General features: G+C 36.6%; 1 pseudogene; it reads right to left on the bottom strand.

The window, feature by feature from the left end:
* Positions 1-10,662, bottom strand: part of LOC122894572 — a 141,764-nt pseudogene extending 131,102 nt beyond the window's left edge.
* Positions 10,663-10,920: the final 258 nt, after the last annotated feature.

Below are 10,920 nucleotides of genomic sequence, written 5' to 3' on the forward strand. Positions count from 1 at the left end.
TGACAGCGATAGAATAACTAGCGCTTCCATTTTCAACGTTTGGCTATCTTTAAACCTAACTGTCTCTTCTACCAAATGTCTGAGAGTCTCTACAGAAATGTTTAGCATATTTTAAATCCAGCAACTTTACAAATACTTGATAATTTTAACTCAATTATAAACTTCAGATACACTTTATAAATCCATGAATACAGTTTTGCTCCTCAAACAAATCCTCTGTGGCTCTGAGTCCCTAATTATATCTGATTTTGTTTTAGATCTCAACTAAATTTTTTAAAAATACTTTCATCATGTTTGAAGTAAAATAATTAATGAAATTTACACAAGCAGTAATCTCTGAGGCATTGCTAACCAATCACCAAGGACAGCACACAAAATATTTCTTAGAAGTTGCATGACAGCACATCATTCTAAATTTGGTTACTCCCAGAGAGTCTAAGGGAACATTATCAAAAGATATGGCTCAATGATTATGTAGCCTCAAGTAACTGAGTAATTAAGTTGTGATTTAACCCAATAATATCATTGTCCTGATTTACTATATATTGTGCAGCTTCCCTTTAGACATGGAAGATTCAAGGTACATGAAACAAATCTGAAGCAGTATTCTCTAAAGCCTACTGTCCCAGACCTAAAGCCCCAATTCCTCCAAAACTCAGTACTTACTCTAATAAGATAAATCCAATATGCTGGCATTCCCCACTTAAAAAAAAAAAATCCTATAACTAAGGTCAATATAAATTGCAAGATAGCAAAATTGTAATGCCAAGGTCAAATTATGATAGTAAGTTATGGATATTTTAAATATCAATACTCTTGGGTTTTTTGCTAGCCTTGCACGTTATTGAATGATTGTTTTATGGCTACTGTGTTAACCCTATATGTCCTGAAAAATCCTTAAGAATTGGCACTTAGACCTTAATCAGTGGTACCTGGAATATCAGACAGTGTTACCAGAGAAAGAAGGCTCAAGAATCAGAGGAACCAATGGTGAAACTAAGTTCGTATTGAACCAAAGAGCAACTTCTATAGGGTTTATATGTTGCTCCTACGCAAGCCCAGGATTGTCCCTAAGGTCTAATAGGAAAGAATAAAGGACACCCAATTGCCAAGGTTATAGAAACATGCCCAAGAGGATTTAGGCATTTGCAGAAACCAAATCTGTCAGTTCCCCACACTTTCAGCTGATCCCATCTTCACCCCTTAGCCCAATAGGGTGCTCAATCCTTAGGTGAGAGTAGCAAGAAATTGTAACTGCATAACAGAAATGAAACGATTAACTATGAATAAAAATTCATAGCTTCACCTTCCTCTTGCCTCCAATTAGGAAAAATCCTGGCATGGCCTACTTGGCATTTCCTTCCTCTCTGATTTTAATCACAGAGGTGAAAGAGTATTATGGAGAATGCTAAGAATGCGAGTGATATAAAAAGAGGTTTTGGAGAGGTTGAACGGTTTGAAAGACATAGAAGAAGGAATGGGGTATGGAGATATGGAGCCCTGGGGATGAAGGATTGGCAAGAGAGGAAGCAAGAAATGATGCTGGAACTGTATGAAATTACTTTTCACTGTGTTTCCTTAAATGTGGCACCTCACCAGGACTGGAATTTTCAGGCATATCCCACAGCATTAACAAAACAATGGGCCACAAAGACTCAGAGCCTGAATGTACCCCTGACCAACAACCACAGGATTGGGTAGAGCCTATTAGAACAACAGAAAAGAAATAGGTTGGCTGGATAATAGAACAAATATAACCGAAGAAAAATTCAAGATGATGACCAGTATTCAGAAATTGTTCAGGTTTTTATTTGGAGTGAGACAATAATTATGCAAAATTTTTATACACTTTTATATATCATTTTATATATCACTGAAATCATGGTGTACCTTAAAATTAATACATAGTTTAATGTAGTTTTTTTGTTGCAAAGCTCTTATTAAATCAATGGTGAATCATAATCTACTGTAAACTCCATGAATATAAGAGAACTATTTTGTATCATTATCATTATTATTAACTCTTTATCCAGAACAAACTACTGTGCATTACTGTGCACAAAGCTCTAATGTAATAAATGCTCAATGAATGTTTATTGAATGATCACAAGTGTCTCAAAGTTGAAGAAAGTGATCAAATAGAAAATAATAGCTGTGGAAATTTTTCATTTTAATGTGTGCCACATGGGGTAAACCTGTTATAAATGTTACTGCATTTAATCCTGTAAGTACCTCTGCATTATAGATATTTTTATGTTAATTTCACATGTGAGGGAACTGCATCTCAGAGAGGTTAAGAAACTTGGCTAAAATTCCAAATTCAGAAAGAGATGGAGCTGCCTTCAAACCCATGTCTAGGGACTCAAAATACAAAGTCTTAAGATTTTACTATTTTGATTCAAGAGAAAATTTTGGTAGACATGTTGAATGAAAATTTGAAGGAGGAAAGAAACAGAAGCAGAATCTAAGAACAGGATGAGTGGATTATGATTGTAGTCAGAAAGCAATAAGGAAAGATAAAGGATCACATGAGGGGCTGTCCTGGCCCTGAGTTAAATAACCAGAAAAAATAGGGCCCTGACTATTAAGAAAACCAACACTGTAAACAGCATTCTTCAACCATACAATACTCCATTCTAGATTCCTCATGAGGAAAGCAGAATACCACTATCCCAAATTTCAGATCCATGTAATCCACCTACTTGAATTTATTATATAATTTAAGGTACTAATTTTCCAAGGAGTGATTTTTGATATAACGATCAAAATAAGTTTCCAAAAGTGCTTAATATATTCCAAAGGAGTAATTTGTTATATTGAAGGAAAGCAGACCTTCCTTCTAAATCAGTGTTACTTATAGACATATGTATATACTTTGCATTTATATTACATGAGCTAAAAGTGTCATGTTGCAGTTTATAGGTGTTATTTGCATAAAGGGAACTGATGACAACCAAATCCTGTTAATGTATAAAATAAGCACAGAATAACAAAGAGGACAATGGGCCATAATCAATAGCCCCCTGACCAATTGCAAATAAGCACCAACTAAAAGGGTAAGAAATGATATCAGTTTCTGTCTGCACACTGTTCTGTTTGCAATTTCATCCATTCCACGGGGCCTCTCCTTAAAAACTATGAGCCTTCTTTCTCCTGGCTACAATGGATCCTAGGGTTGATAACAAATTGTAGCTGTCCACTAGCTTATTATATCTTCTCAATGACCAAAAGCAAACCCATATTTGTGTAAATGTGCCTTTTCCTTGATAGAAGTTGAAATTGATTACACATAGTTAATCATACCATAGTGTCACCTCTACAGTCAGAAACTGTCATTAAGTCTCTCCTTAACCCACTCCAAACTCAATAATCCCAGTGGGTTCAGTGTTTTCCAATCAACCCTCTAATCATTTTCACTTTTATTCTCATTTCCTCTGGACCCTATCCAAATTCTCTATATCCCAGATCAATAACAGGATTAAAATTAATCTCACCACAATAGTAGTTAAGACTAAAACCACATGACCTATATTGGGAGAATCACTTCATATTTCCAATGCTTGCCTTTTAGAGCTTGATGTGAAACGTGTTATTAACTTTGCTACTTCATAATCTAGCCCTTATTCAGCTATGTTTATAGACTCTAACTGAACCACACCAATTCATATTCAAGTTCTGCTTTCCACCCCCTGACAGTGTTCTGGATATTTTTTCCTGAGTGAATGATACTGAAAATGTCAATTAAAATACTAAGCTTAATTATGTATCCAAAATTTAATAATGCTTTAATTTTTTAATTAATTTCTATAGGATCCACATTAAAGCTTGTTTATATATACCTCATATATACAAATGTAAAATATTACAATCCTTTAACAAAGAATTTCTAAGAGTGGCCAATCATAGAATCATAGACTCTTAGAGGCAGAAGAACATTATGCCAAATTCTATTCCTTCAGAGACACCAGACTACTTACCTTGATTTTCAGAAAATTCTGCAATCTTGTAGTATACATGCCATCTCACCTTCAAGAATGAATTCTAATGAACTTGACAAGATTCTATAATAAGGAAATAATAAAAAAATGCAGTCAAATATTATTCAAAGATGCATCAAAGACATTCATCATGGAATTGATGACAAAAGAAATAATTATGAATTATACATTATAATTATATAATTACAAGTTCCCTAAATAAAATTGCCAACACTAAGAATATGATTAAATGTTTTTAATAGAATCAGCCATTTCTAACTTAATTAACAGAGGGAAATAAATCCACCATATATAATTTTAGTGTAGCATTTTTTGCAATGAGTTTGTTGCCAGAACGCATGTATCATGAAAACTACTGCTAAATCTAAACCAAAATAGGGAAAGAAAAGACTCATTAACATCAATATCATTAGACATGTAGATCCAGACAAGTCCACCACTGTGGCCATCTGATTTACAAATGTGGGGACACTGACAAAAAAAAAACATTGAAAAATTTGAGAAGGAGGCTGCTGACATGGGAGAGGCCTCCTTCCACTCTCCCTGGGTTTCGGATAAACTGAAAGCTGAATGTGAGCCTGGGATCACCACTAATAACTCCATGTGGAAATTTGAGACCAGTATTATGTTTCTCTCATGGATGCTCCAGGATACAGGTACTTCATCAAAAACACAATTCTAGGCACATCTCAGGCTGTGCCTAAAATTTTCTGCCCTGATTGTTCTGGCTGGTGTTGGTGAATTTGAAGCAGGTATATCCAAAAACAAACCTATAAGCATCCCCTTCTGGCTTACACACTAGCTGTGAAAGAACTAATTGTTGTCATTAGCAAACTGGATTCCATGGAGCCACCCTTCAGCCAGAGATAAGGAAGAAATCATGAAGGAAGTCAGCACCCACGTTAAGAAAACTGGCTGCAACCCAGACACAGTAGCATTTGTGCCAGTTTCTGGTTGGTATGGTGACATCATGCTGGAGCCAAGTATAAACATGCTTTGGTTCAGGGGATGGAAAATCACCAGTAAAGATGGCAATGCCAGTGGGACAATACTGATTAAAACTCTGGATTGCATTTTGCCACCAGTTCATTGAACTAACGAGCCTTGGGTTTGAGGATGTTTATAAAATTGGTGGTGTTGGTACCGTCTCTGTGAGACTATGTTCTCAAACATGGCATTGTGGTCATTTTTGTTACCATCAATGTTACAACTGAGGAAAAATCTGTTGAAATGCACAATGAAGTTTGAGGGAAGCTCTTCCTCGGGACAGTGTGGTCTTCAGTGTCAAGAATGTGTTTGTTGGGGCGCCTGGGTGGCTCAGTGGGGTAAAGCCTCTGCCTTCGGCTCAGGTCATGATCTTAGGGTCCTGGGATTGAGCCCCACATTGGGCTCTCTGCTCGGCAGGGGGCCTGCTTTCCTTCCTCTCTCTGCCTGCCTCTCTGCCTGCCTCTCTGCCTACTTGTGATCTCTGTCTCTTCAAATAAATAAATAAAATCTTTAAAAAAAAAAAAAAAGAATGTGTTTGTTAAAAATACTCATCATTGCCGTTGGATGGTGATAACAAAAATAACCCACCAATGGAACCAGCTGGCTTCATTGGTCAGGTGTTTACCCTGAACCACCCACGTCCAATCAGTACTGGCTATGAACCTGTGCTGGATTGTCACAGCTCACAATGCTTGCGAGTTGGTGGAGCTGAAAGAGAAGATGGATCCCTGTGCAGTAAGAAGCTGAAAGACAGCCTCGTATTTTTGAAATCTGGTGACACTGTTGTGGTTGATATGCTTCTTGGGAAGCTTATGTGTTGAAAGCTTCTCTGACTTTCCTCCTCTGGCTCATTTGGCCGTCTGTTATTTCAAATGGACCGTTGCTGTGGGTGTCATCAAATCAGTGGACAGGGAGGTTGCTGGAGCTGGTAAGGTCATCAAGTCTTCCCATAAAACTCAGTAGGCTAAATGAATATTATCTCTAATAACTGCCACCCCAGTCTTAACCAGTGGTGGAAGGTCTAGAACAGCTTGTCTCAACTGGCCAATTAAATTTAATGGTAAAGTCTGGTTAAAGATAAAGATGTAATGTAAAAACTTCAGAGGGAAAAGAGGATGTTTTATCTACCGTTTTTTTCCCTGTGGCAATGTTAAGTTACTAGTTTTAAAAATAAGTACTTTTTAATGGAAACAGTTTGACCAAAAATCTGTCACAGAATTTTGAAACCTATTAAAGTTTAATGAGAAAAAAATTCAGTGTAAAAACAAAATACAAAACTATATATATAAGATCATCCCCCAAGTATTATGCTGAGTGAAATAAGTCAATCAGAGAAAGACAATTATCATGTGATCTCCCTGGTATGAGGAATTTGAGAGGCAAATTTGCAGTGTTGGGGGGTGGTTGGCGAGTAGGGAAGATAAAAATGAAACAAGATGGGATCGGGAGGGAGACAAACCATAAGAGACTCTTAATCTCAGAAAACAAATTGAGGGTTGCGGGGGTGAGGGGGTGGGTAGGGAGAGGGTGGTTTGGTTATGGACATTGGGGAGGGTATGTGCTATGATGAGTGCTGTGAAGTGTGAAAACCTGGCGATTCACAGACCTGTACTCTTGGGGCTAATAATACATTATATGTTAATAAAAAAATAAAAAAGTTTTTAAAAAAGAATTAAATGTTAGAGCTGAAGGAAAAAAAAATCATCCCCAAAATCAAAAGAAAATGAAGGTAGTTAGATACCTGAATAAATATATACACATATAGAAATATAGAAAAATGGCTGAAGGTAATCAATAGCAGTAATTGTCTCATGATAATTTCAGTGATTTTGGTTTTTTTTTTCCCTAAAATTTCCCGTTTTCCCACTGTATGTGTGTGGTCTTTTTTATTTTATTTTATATATATATATAAATATATATTTATTTTATATATATATTTATTTTATATATATATATAAAATTTGAGTATAATTGACAAACAATGTTACATAAGTTTCAGGTGTATAATTTAGTAATTTGACAAGTAAATACATTATGCTATGTTCACCACAAGTGTAGCTGTACATCACTATTACAGTGTTATTAACTGTATTCTTTAGCTATGCCTTTTATTCCCCTGACTTATTGGTTCTATAACTGGAAGCTGTATCTCCCTCTCTCCACCCATTTTGCTCACCCTCCCACCCCACTCCCCTCTGGCAGCCATTAGTTTGTTCTCTGAATTTATAAGTCTGATTCTACTTTTTGTGTATTTATTCATTTGTTGTTGAAGTTGTTATTGTTTTAGATTCCACTGCACCCTCATTACATCTTTCATTTGAAATTAAACTACTTTTATTTTAGAATTTTGTAAATACACAAATCCACAAAATTAATCATGAATCTTTTTGCATTCTTCAGGCTGTCTGCTTGTAAATCAAGGTTTTAATTGCATAGCTAACCTGAATCATGAATTTAAGACAATGAAATAAAAGCACCCTCCACTCTCAAAATTGTTATTTCTCCATGAGAGACACCAAAATATCTGGGCCACAAAAAAAGACATAAATATCTGTAGAAAATCTTGGAAATATGAGGAAAGTGAGTTGGTTCAGGATGGAAGAGTCTAGGCCTAAAACAGAAAGTCCAAGAAAACTTCTGCAGAGTCCTGATTTCAAAGAAAAGGATCCATAAAAATCACAGGGAGTACAGTGGAAAAACCTGAAAAACAATATCTGAGTCAATTGATGTGTATCAATAGTAGTAAGTCATGTTGATAGCACATACTCTTGATATAATGTGTGCAAATGGTACTTTATTAACCTTTTTGGTCTTTTTCCCCCAAACACATAAGCTCAGTCTAATCATGAGGAAAACATCATACAAATCCCAGTTGAGGGACATTCTTCAAAATACCTGACTAGTACTCCTCAAAACTACTTGTGATCTCTCTCTCTGTCAAATAAAATAAATAAAATCTTTTAAAAATTAAAAAAAACACACTAGAACAGAGAATGGATAGTAAGCAAGTAAATAAGTAAAAAATAAGAACTGAATATACTATGAAGTTTAATGATAATGTATCAATGTTGGTTCATTAGCTATATAATAGGTACCCTAATGTAAGATGCTAATAATAGAGATAACTGGGGTAGATCAGAAGTCTCTAGATTATTTTCATGACTTCTTTGTAAATCTAAAATCTACCCTAAAATGGCAAATTTATTTAAAATTTACACACCCATACAAAGGAACCTTGTTCACACAGTGTCTCCCCCGGTGCTGACACAACTGACACCCCATCCTCAATGACAAGCTCTTGAAACAAGGATATTGTTTTTATCCACCTTTGTATTTCCTACAACAACTTAAAGCATGTCTTTTATGCAATTACAGGATAAATGTCTACAGAATTGAAAGACAAGAAGATCCAATGTCTGGGGTCCCGCTGACTGCACAGTAAGAAAACAAAAGTTTATGTTAAGATGCACTTTTTCCACTCCTAGCAATTGCTGCAGAATTTAATCTTGTTTTGAGAAAAAGACTCATACTAGTGGGCTGAAATTGAAAGAAAGAAATGAACACAGGATAGCAGCCTCGGCGCTAACAACAGCATATAGGAACCTTGTAGAACCTATAGGCGTCTTCGTTTACAAAATTACCTAACAACATCATTGCTTCACACTTGAAAGTCAAAACAGGGAAAACATATCAAAGAAGAAAATGCATAAGGCCTGCATTTTGAAGGTAGTTCTGAGAATTAGATGAGAAAAATACATGTGAACACCCTTTGAAAATCACCACACAAAACAGCAGTTCTTAAATTTCCTCAGGTGTGCAACACCTGAACGTCATAGTGCTCCTTGGAGAACACAATGAATGCTAATATGTTGAACGGCATCAGAGGAACCACTTTAATGGCAGAAAATATGGCACTGTAATGCAGTATGAGATCACAAGTGTAAGTACACACAACACACCCAGACATGCACAAACACAAACTATTAGACTCAGCTTAATTGTGCCTTAATGATTTCTTCCATTATTATTCATTTGGCATTTTGTTCTTTCTTTTTTCCTGTATCTGCTTGTTAATTGTATGTCTTCCACACTAAACTATAAGCCAGCATTGTTAATTCTTGTATATCATAGGGTTTGGCACATAATAGGCTTTCATTTATTCAACACATGTTTCTGGAGCACTTACTCAAAGTTGTGAAATACAGTTAAAGACCAAGATTTCTCTTCTCCTGGTACTGGCGTGGTGATTCTCATAGGTCAAATGCTAAGAGGTAATAGATGTGGTGGGGAGAAAGGAGAGTTAGGGTAAGAGGGGATGGGAGTTGGAAGGGGAAACAGAGCTCAGGATTAAGTGGGGTGGCTGCACTGAAAAATGAGATTTGAGCAAAAACTTGAAAGAAGTAATGGTTGTAGCCAAGAAGATATCTGGCAACAAAGCATCCCAGGCAGAAAAATCAGGCAGTGGTTCTAAGGTTCAGCTTTCCCCGGCATGTTCAAAAAACAGCCAGCAGGCCTGAGTGCATCGAACAGTGTGAAAGAGAGGAAGGGGGGTGGGCAAAGTCAGGGAGGGCCAGGCCACATAGGTTATAGGACTTTATAAAGACTTGTGCTTTACTCTAGTCAAATGGGGAAACCTTGCTGAGTTTTTAGCAAGAGTCACATCGTCTAACCTACATTTTCAAAGGCTCACTCTGGCTGCAGTGTGGATAACAGACTATGTAGTAGCAACCGCAGAAGCAAACAGATCTCTTGGGAGGTGAGTGCCGTAATTTTGGTGGCTCTGACCAAAGCAGTAATTGTGACTGTGATGAAAATTAGTTGAATGGTGGCTACATCAAAGTAGAATCAATAGAATTTTATGAGGGATTCGACAAACAGTTTAAATAGATAAATACTATTTATCCTGTAATTGCATAAAAGACATGCTTTAAGTTGTTGTAGGAAATACAAAGGTGGATAAAAACAATATCCTTGTTTCAAGAGCTTGTCATTGAGGATGGGGTGTCAATTGTGTCAGCACCGGGGGAGACACTGTGTGAACAAGGTTCCTTTGTATGGGTGTGTAAATTTTAAATAAATTTGCCATTTTAGGGTAGATTTTAGATTTACAAAGGCCAATATTCATTTGTAGGCAAATGTTATCAGGTGCCAAAGCCTTAATAAATGTTTATGGACCAAGAAGCTTAAAAAAACATATCTGCTCTATTAATACTATGTCTATTACATTTCTGCTATTTTTTTTTAAAGATTTTATTTATTTATTTGACAGACAGAGATCACAAGTAGGCAGAGAGGCAGGCAGAGAGAGAGGAGGAAGCAGGCTCTCCGCAGAGCAGAGAGCCCGATGTGGGGCTCGATCCCACAACCCTGGGATCATGACCTGAGCTGAAGGCAGAGGCTTTAACCCACTGAGCCACCCAGGTGCCTCACATTTCTGCTATTTTGACAATGACTAATTATTGGTCTTTAGGCTTAGAATATTGGCACCCGGCTTGCAGACTCTGAGGGCTTCTTAGGGACAGAGCTTGAGAACCACTGAGCTGCACAAAAGTGAGGAATGATGATGATGATACTGAAATTACCTTTCATGGTTGCGGTGAGAGGCATCTAATTTGTTGAAAAGGATGTCGTCATCTGATTGCAGCCCAACGTTGGGGAGTACGTCTGGAGCAGGCATGTGGCAAGGCTCATAGTGCTAGTCCTGGATCTGATTCTACTTACCAATCAATACCACTTTCTGGTGCTCATTATTTTGATAAAGATATTAGCAAAGCAACAGTAAAAATTAAAGTGCTCCATAATCCTCAGCACCCACCATTAACTTCTGAAATATTATTGCACGTTAGCTTTTACTGTTTTACTGTTACTTTACAAAAGCACTTACTGAAAGGCAGGGGAAGCCAAAAAAAAAAAAAAAAAAATATATATATATATA

The sequence above is a fragment of the Neovison vison genome, chromosome 13 (genome assembly GCF_020171115.1).
Source record: "Neovison vison isolate M4711 chromosome 13, ASM_NN_V1, whole genome shotgun sequence".
NCBI lineage: Eukaryota > Metazoa > Chordata > Mammalia > Carnivora > Mustelidae > Neogale > Neogale vison.